This window comes from Monodelphis domestica, chromosome 6 (genome assembly GCF_027887165.1).
Source record: "Monodelphis domestica isolate mMonDom1 chromosome 6, mMonDom1.pri, whole genome shotgun sequence".
In the NCBI taxonomy this organism is placed as follows: Eukaryota; Metazoa; Chordata; class Mammalia; order Didelphimorphia; family Didelphidae; genus Monodelphis; species Monodelphis domestica.
The window spans coordinates 281,740,696-281,748,511 of NC_077232.1; positions in this window are offsets into that span (position 1 = coordinate 281,740,696).

A 7,816-nucleotide genomic window follows, 5' to 3' on the forward strand; every position below is an offset into this window, starting at 1 on the left:
ACTTGCAATTAACAATAAGGAAGCGGAAATGTTATTTTCTAGCTCTTCCAAGGTTGAGGGCTATTGGTCAGGAAGGGTATGCTAGAAAAAAATGGGAAAACAATTATCATTCTTTTGTGGATGGATTTTAATAGCACACAAATAATTAGGGTCAGAAGATCATAGAGTTAGAGATGGCAGAGAATTTTAGTACCATTTGATCTAATTCCCCTCATTTCATAGATTAGGAAACTGAAGCCTAGAAAGATTAATTGACCTCCCTAGGGTTGCATAGATATGGTAGAGTCCAAATTTGAACACAGACCTGTCTAAGATCTAACTCACAGTCCTCTGTATCATGCTATAAAGAACAATGAACTCATTTTCTTCTAGGTTTATTCAGATAAAATACACAGATGCTAGAGAACAATAAGTTTAATTATTTTTAATAGTTTTATTCCTTCTCTAAAAATAATGAAGAATTATAGACAGAAAGAAGTTGGATTAGCAATGACCAACAACCTAAGTAATTTATTGTTTTCTCTACTATCACCTAGAATTTTTTGTCCCATTGAAATCATGTGGAATGATCCCCTTTTTTATTTGGGGGATTCACCTCTGCTTTTTGGAGTTGCAATTGGATGTTTTTGCTGACTTATGTATTGTGGCTTCTCTGCACAAATTTTTACATTATTTGGTTTCATATATTTAAAGAAATTGTGGTCTAACACCAGATAGAGGGTTTTTTTTTTTCTGAAGGGGGAGTGAAATAATTTTTTTTTTATATATATGGAGGACTTTGAAATTGGGAGTATATTATTTCTAAGAAAGAATAAAAGAAAGGGAATTTGTGTCAGCTATGTCCTTAAGTTAGTATATTGACAACAGAATAATCTTTTTAAAATACTTGTGAGGTGGGGTTCTGCTAGTTCTTTTTGAAAGGGGGATGGGAAATGAAGGATGTTGACAGTTGGTTGATTTGTATGTCTAGTTACTAAATCTTTTCATTCATACTAAGACCTCCTATGTACTTTGATTAAATCCCATTCAATTCATGAGGCAATAATACATGTACTGTAGTCCAGGCTACAGATAGATCAATTCTGCTTACTTCTCATGCACTTATTTTCTGTAGGCTTATGGCAATATATTTTGTTTCTTTATATTTTCATATGGTTGGAGAGCTTTGCCATACTGAAAATATTGAAAGAACCCCTTACATCGGTCAACATTTACAGAATGGTTATAAGTGAAATAAATGAGTAGAAAAAAGAATTTTTTAAACTTAGACTTTAATTTAGAAACAGGACTTAAATTTTTAATCCTGATTATTTGAAAATTTTGAAACATTCTGCTGTTTCTCCTTAGATGTTTCATAAAGTTAATTTGTACTGTCTTCTGTTTTAACGTTGATCTTAGTCAAAAACCATTCTGTATCCTTACTGTACAATTCTGAGAGTTTTGCAAGCAAACATATAAGAGTGGTTTTCTTCTTTTGTTGCTAGGAGTTTTGCTATTATGATCTGAAAGAGAGGGTAGATAATATGATACACGTTTTACTTTCAGCAAGCTTGTTAATAATCGGCTCTGAATTTTTCATGAAGGCTTCAGTAACCTGTAGCCTGTAGTTGAAGCTCTGGGGGTTTCTACCACAAAGGGGTGGATCAGCTGAGCTCTCACTTCCCATCTGGCACCGGGTGACAGGGACAGTCAGGGGGGCTGCAGGAAACCTGAAGAAGAAGAAAGCTGATGTGGGACGTCCATTGTAGTGCATAAAAGGCTAAACATGTGCTGTTGTATGGATGTATCTTTGAGACACTTGTTTATCACTGGCTTCAGAATATAGTTAGTCAATGAGTTTAACTTCAGAGTCACCAGAACAGCTGCCGCTCGTGTAAGTAATACTCTCTATACCGTGCAGGACCCTCATTTGCCAAACCAGATTCGGGACCTCTTTTCAGGCAATGTTTGAGACTGTTGTTCAGTTTGGTCAGGCATGCTGCTTATTTCCACATACAGGTCCATGCGCACGTGGACGCATATACACACAGGCACATTGTTGATACTCCCTTGGTTTTAAGAAATCAAATCATTTTACCTGTCTAGTAGTCATTGTACCCTAAATGGTCTCAAACTCAGCACAAAGTTTTCGAATTAAGCCCATGTTGGTTTTATGTCAGAAAAATCATGTGGCAAGTGATTTTGTGTTATAAAAAAAATCAAACATAAATATTACTTTATTTTTCAAACCAAAAAAAAAAGGAAGAATCATTATCCAAAAGGAGGGGAGAAAATAATTAGAATCACTTAAATATTGTGGCCATATCATTTGTTTTCTACTAAGGTTGTTACATATTTCCACTTTTTAAAAATCTACACAAACAAGAAGAGCTTTATATTTGAATATTTTTCCATCTAACTCAAATATATTTTCTCTCCCTCTCACCTCCCCCGTTGGAGAAAAAACATCAAAACCCTTTTTAAAAAATTCATGTATAGTCAAGTAAGACTAAAACTAATTCCCATGCTGTCCATACCCAAAAATTTGTGCATCATTCTGTATCTTGTCTATCATTTCTGACAGAAAGTGGGTAGCATGTTTTATCACTGGTCCTTTAGAATTGTTGTTGGTCAATTTATAATATATTTGGAAAGTGACCTTTTAGCTATGACAGTTTCCAATCACATTAAAATTCTTAGGGATACAATCAGAATTTTTTTATCTTTTCAATAAGAAATAAGTTGATGAGTTCATATTCTATAATAAGTGCTTTGAAGAACTTTGCGTTTTAATGCTACACTTGAAAATATAATTCCTAAAGGTTAGTATGTTCTTGTGAAGTCCTCTCTAAGTGCCCCTTCATGGTGTGGAAGTAATGCTAGCTTCTTCAAGGATACAGAACATCCTACTAAGCTGAAAGGGCTTTGAGTATAGACCTGGTGACAGATTGTGTATCTGCTTTCTAAGCACCAGTCCACCTAAATTCAGAGGTTCATTGCCAGATAGGATGCTTTGATAATAATCATGAAAAATTGAACTTAAATATAAAATTTATTAATCAGAAAGATAGTAATGAAGGACATCATCAGTTGATGCAGGATGGTAGAAGATTATAAGTAGCATCCCACAATAAAATGCAACTGGTAAAGGGAAAAAACAGGCTGATATGGTTAAGAGACTCAACTAAGAAAAAAATCATCCCAAAAACATTTAAAAATGAGACTGAAAGGAGGGCAACAGGTAGATGAAAATGGAAAAGATGTGCAAAAATTTTACAACAATCTTTTTTTTTTTGCCAAAAATGACAATGTAAATACTAACATCACAGACCCCGGTGTACTATATGGGGAAATGGAAAGGTCACTAACAAAAAAATGGAAAGAAGAACAATTTTATTTTCATTGTAGCACTCAGTTTCAAAGGTATCTGGAAAAGTCAGAATATCAAAAGCATGGAAATACTCTCAGATATTATTCGTACTCAAAAAAAGTCATTATCAGTAATAGTGAAATAATTTCATTGGAATAATTTATGCATAGAAGGCTTCTTTGACAAAGCCATAAGAAAGGAATAGGCAAGTTTTCACAAATGAAATATAGCAAACCACATCTATATAGTCACATGAACTGAAGGTATAGACAAATAAGATCCCACTGTGCATATGTGTGGTTCCCATATCCATGAGGGATATATCCTAAGAAATCGTGGGGATGACTGAAAACACAGATATAACATAATACCTTCTGACCTCAAATATTTGTGTGCCTTCTGCCCCTGGCTTGGCACTACACACCATCCCCTCAAAAAACTCCTTTGAAAGTGAAAAAAGTGAAAGTTAAAGCAGAAGAGATGGCTGCAAGGGGCAGATCCACATGGAAAGTAAAACTAAAACTGCAGATAAGAGGAGCTTATTGTACTTTGTTGACTATTAAAAAAGCATTCAGTTTGGTAGCATGTGATACTACTTTTAAGAACTTATGACAAATATGATGTAGTTTTGGCTTTGTTGTTTCTTCTTAGTTTGTATTTTGATCTTCCCATTAAAGTTGGGGTCTGCTCCTGGGGTATGGAGAGGCACCAACCAAAGCTTCAGGTTTTCTGTGCAGTTGGTTTTTGAGCTGACTCTGGGTATCATTAAGTTTTCAGTTCTGGTCTGAGCAACCACATATACTCTTTCCTGTCCCATTCCCCTGTGACTACAAACTCTGGTGTACTCGTGTTCCTCCTTGCATTGGGACTGCGACTCAAGAGTGAAACCTTTCTTGCATGTCTAGTAGGTTGTTTTGAACTGGAAATTTGTTTTATTCCATCTTTTGTGGGTTCTGCTGCTCTAGAATTGGTTTTGATGCATTATTTTAAAGTTGTTTGAGAGAAATTTAATTATTTTTTTCAATTACATGTAGAAACAATTTTTGACATTTTTTGATTCTCTCTCTCCCACCCCCACGGCGGTATGTAGTCTGATATAGGTCATACCAGTCTTTTCAGGCAATGTGTATTTCCATATTCACCATGTTGTGACTGAAGGCACATATCATATATACAATAAAAAAAACATGAAGGAAATAAAGTGAAGGATGACATGCTTTGATCTGCAATCAGATTCCAACAGTTCTTTCTTTGGTCATGGATAGCATTTTTTTTAGCATAAGTCCCTTGTTTTGCTGACAATTATTTTGTCCATCATAGTTAATCATTGTACAATATTTTTGTTACTATATATACTGTTCTGGTTCTGCTCACATCACTTTGCATCACTTCAAATAAGTCTTTCCAGGATTTTTTGAACTCATTCTGTTCATCATCTCTTATAGTGTAATATGCACCACAACTTGTTCATCCATTCCCCAAGTGGTGAACATTACCTCTCAGTTTTCAGGTTCTTTGCCACTACAAAAAGAGCTACTATAAATATTTTTATATAAGTAAGTCCTTTTCCCCTATATTTAATCTCTTTGGGATAAATACCAGTAATGGTATTGCTGGGCCAAAGAATATGCATAATTTCATGGGTGTTAGAGTGTGGTTTGGAGGGGAATTCATGAGACCTCAGGAGAATAACTACTTTTCTTCTGACATCTTGGCTTTGCCTCAGAGAGTTAAGCATTTCAAAGATCACTCAAGCTTATAGGGAAATAGCATCAGCCCTGAAAAATACAGAAGAACATTGAAAATAAAAAAGAATACCAAGAACTGACAAACTATTACTAAGAGATAGTCTAATCCACACACACACACAAAAACAAGTAAAGACCTTCATAGGGAAGCTATTGATTCTTTTCTAGTATGACATATGCTTCTTGAATCTGGAAGAATAATGATACCAATTTTTTAAAAGCTTCTAACCATTGCTGCGGAGGGAAAAAAATGACTCATGGCATTGACAATACAAAGACTGAAGTACTAGAGAATGGAAAATGTGATTATTGATGAAATTCTTTTTCTCATTTGAGGCCATACCACAACCATTGTTAGAAGAATCTAAAGACTCTTCATTAGACTGTAAAATATACATTCCTGAAATATTTGGGAGATTTTACATCATTCAACATGCTGGCCTATTTGAGGAAATGGTAGACTGATATGTTGCTGTACTTAGAAGAAAAATTATTACAGAATTATAGAAATTCCCAAATGAAGATGGAATTCTGAAACATGTAAGGAAATTTATCTAGACTGTGGGAACAAACATGTTTCACTGACCTGGAGACTCAACTGATTTAAAACCTATTGGTTAAATAGGTTATAGGCAATAATCAAACTAGACTTGAAAAAATGGACTGATTGTCAAAGGTACCCTTAATAGCCATTGTTTTGTGTGGCCACATGATGAATTTTCAAATGTGCCATAGTCAATGAAAGTCAATGCCAAAGCATGTAAAACCAGTGATTGCTAAAAAAAAAAAAAGAACATATGACATAAAAGGTTTTTTTAAGTTGTAAAAAGGGTAACAGAAAAATGGAACATAAACAATGACTCACGGGAGACTTTTTCCATGGCCATATCAGATGAAGGGGAAAATCTCTTGTGGGCAACTGTCCATTGCTTGCTAAAAAATGTTTATCCCAAATGCAGTATTATCTATGGTTTCTAGGATTAGCTCATGCTCTCATAGAATAAGTTACATAGAATAAGAATCACTGAGGGAATTTAATTAATCCTATCAAATAATTTGTTATTATCCTCCTTTCTTTTGATTGGTGATGCTTTTGAGTGACCCAAATGTTCCAATGTGACATCTTTCTATACTTCAAATGAATACATTATTGCTGCTCTGATTAAGTTATTGAAGAAAGGCATCCTTCAACAAAAATATGTTGATACTACTACTGGGTCTGTATCCCAAAGAGATCACCATATATATATGTATATATATATATATTAGTCTCTCGGTGATTGAGAATGATCAAAAAATAGCTGAAAAGAGCCTACTTATACAAAAATATTCTAGCAGCTCTCTTTGTAGTGGCAAAGAATTGGAAACCAAGGTATTGTCCATCTCTTAGGGAAAAGATGAATAAGTTGTGTTATATGCTTGTGATGGATCCCCATAAAACATAATGAAGGGGGCAGCTGGGTAACTCAGTAGATTGAGAGCCAGACCTAGAGATGGGAGGTCCTAGCTTCAAATCTGGCCTCAGACACTTCCCAGCTGTGTGACCCTGAGCAAGTCACTTCACCCCCATTGCTTAGCCCTTACCACTCTTCTGCCTTGGAACCAATACACAGTATTGATTCCAAGAGAAGGTAAGGGTTTTTAAAAAAAAATCATGAAAAGGATGTTCAGAAAAACCTGAAAAGACTTATTTGAATGATGCAAAGCAAAGTGAACAGAACCAGGAGAACTATGTATACAATAACAGAAATATTATATAATAATCAACTATGAAGGACTAAACTATTATCAGCAATGTAAGATCCCAAGATAACACCAAAGGACTCATGATGAAAATTGCTATCCACAGCAAAAGAAGGAACTGTTGGAGTTTGGTTGCAGATCAGAGCATTCAATTTTTCACTTTATTTCCTTCCTGAGTTTTTTTCTTGTATGTACAATGTGTTTTTTCATGACATGAGGAAAATGGAAATATGTATTGAATGACAGCACTGGCATAATTTATATTGGAGTATTTACCACCTCAGGGAGGAGACAGGGCAGGGAAAGAGGGAGAGAATCTGAATTGCGAAATATCAAATAACAATTGTTTTTCTTAAAATGTTTCTACATGTAATTGGAAAAAAATGTAAAAGTTTAAAAAACATATTGCTATGCCTGACTTTCTAAGATAAGCTTTCACAGATAATTCATAGATAAATCATAAGCTGCTTGAGGGCAGAAACAAATTTCACATTTGTTTCGGTGTCTTTACTGCCTACCGCAGTGCCTGGCTCATAGGAGCATAAGTGTATGCTGATTGATTGACCACAACATACCCAGGTAACATAAAAGTAGATATTAGTGAAGGAAATGAAAAAACTAAATATTTGATCTTAGATCAATTTTAATATGGCTTCCTTAATTCTCAAACACACTCTCTCCTGCTTGATGCTTAGATGTACCTTGGAATGTACACCTGTGACAAGTTGCAACACCTGGAGTATAAGCAGAGATGTCCTGTGCACCATGAATACTGGTTAGCACTGAAGTATTTTGAAATGATAAAGCAATTCCCTTACTGGCCACTAATATAGGGTTGTTTGGGGATGGGATTAGATGATTAAATGTAGGACCAATATCAGAAGAATAAACACCACTGAGTGTTGTAAACAATAAACTATAAATATCACAGAAGAATAACACCACTGAGTAGGCAGAAAAAGATTTAAAAGCAAAT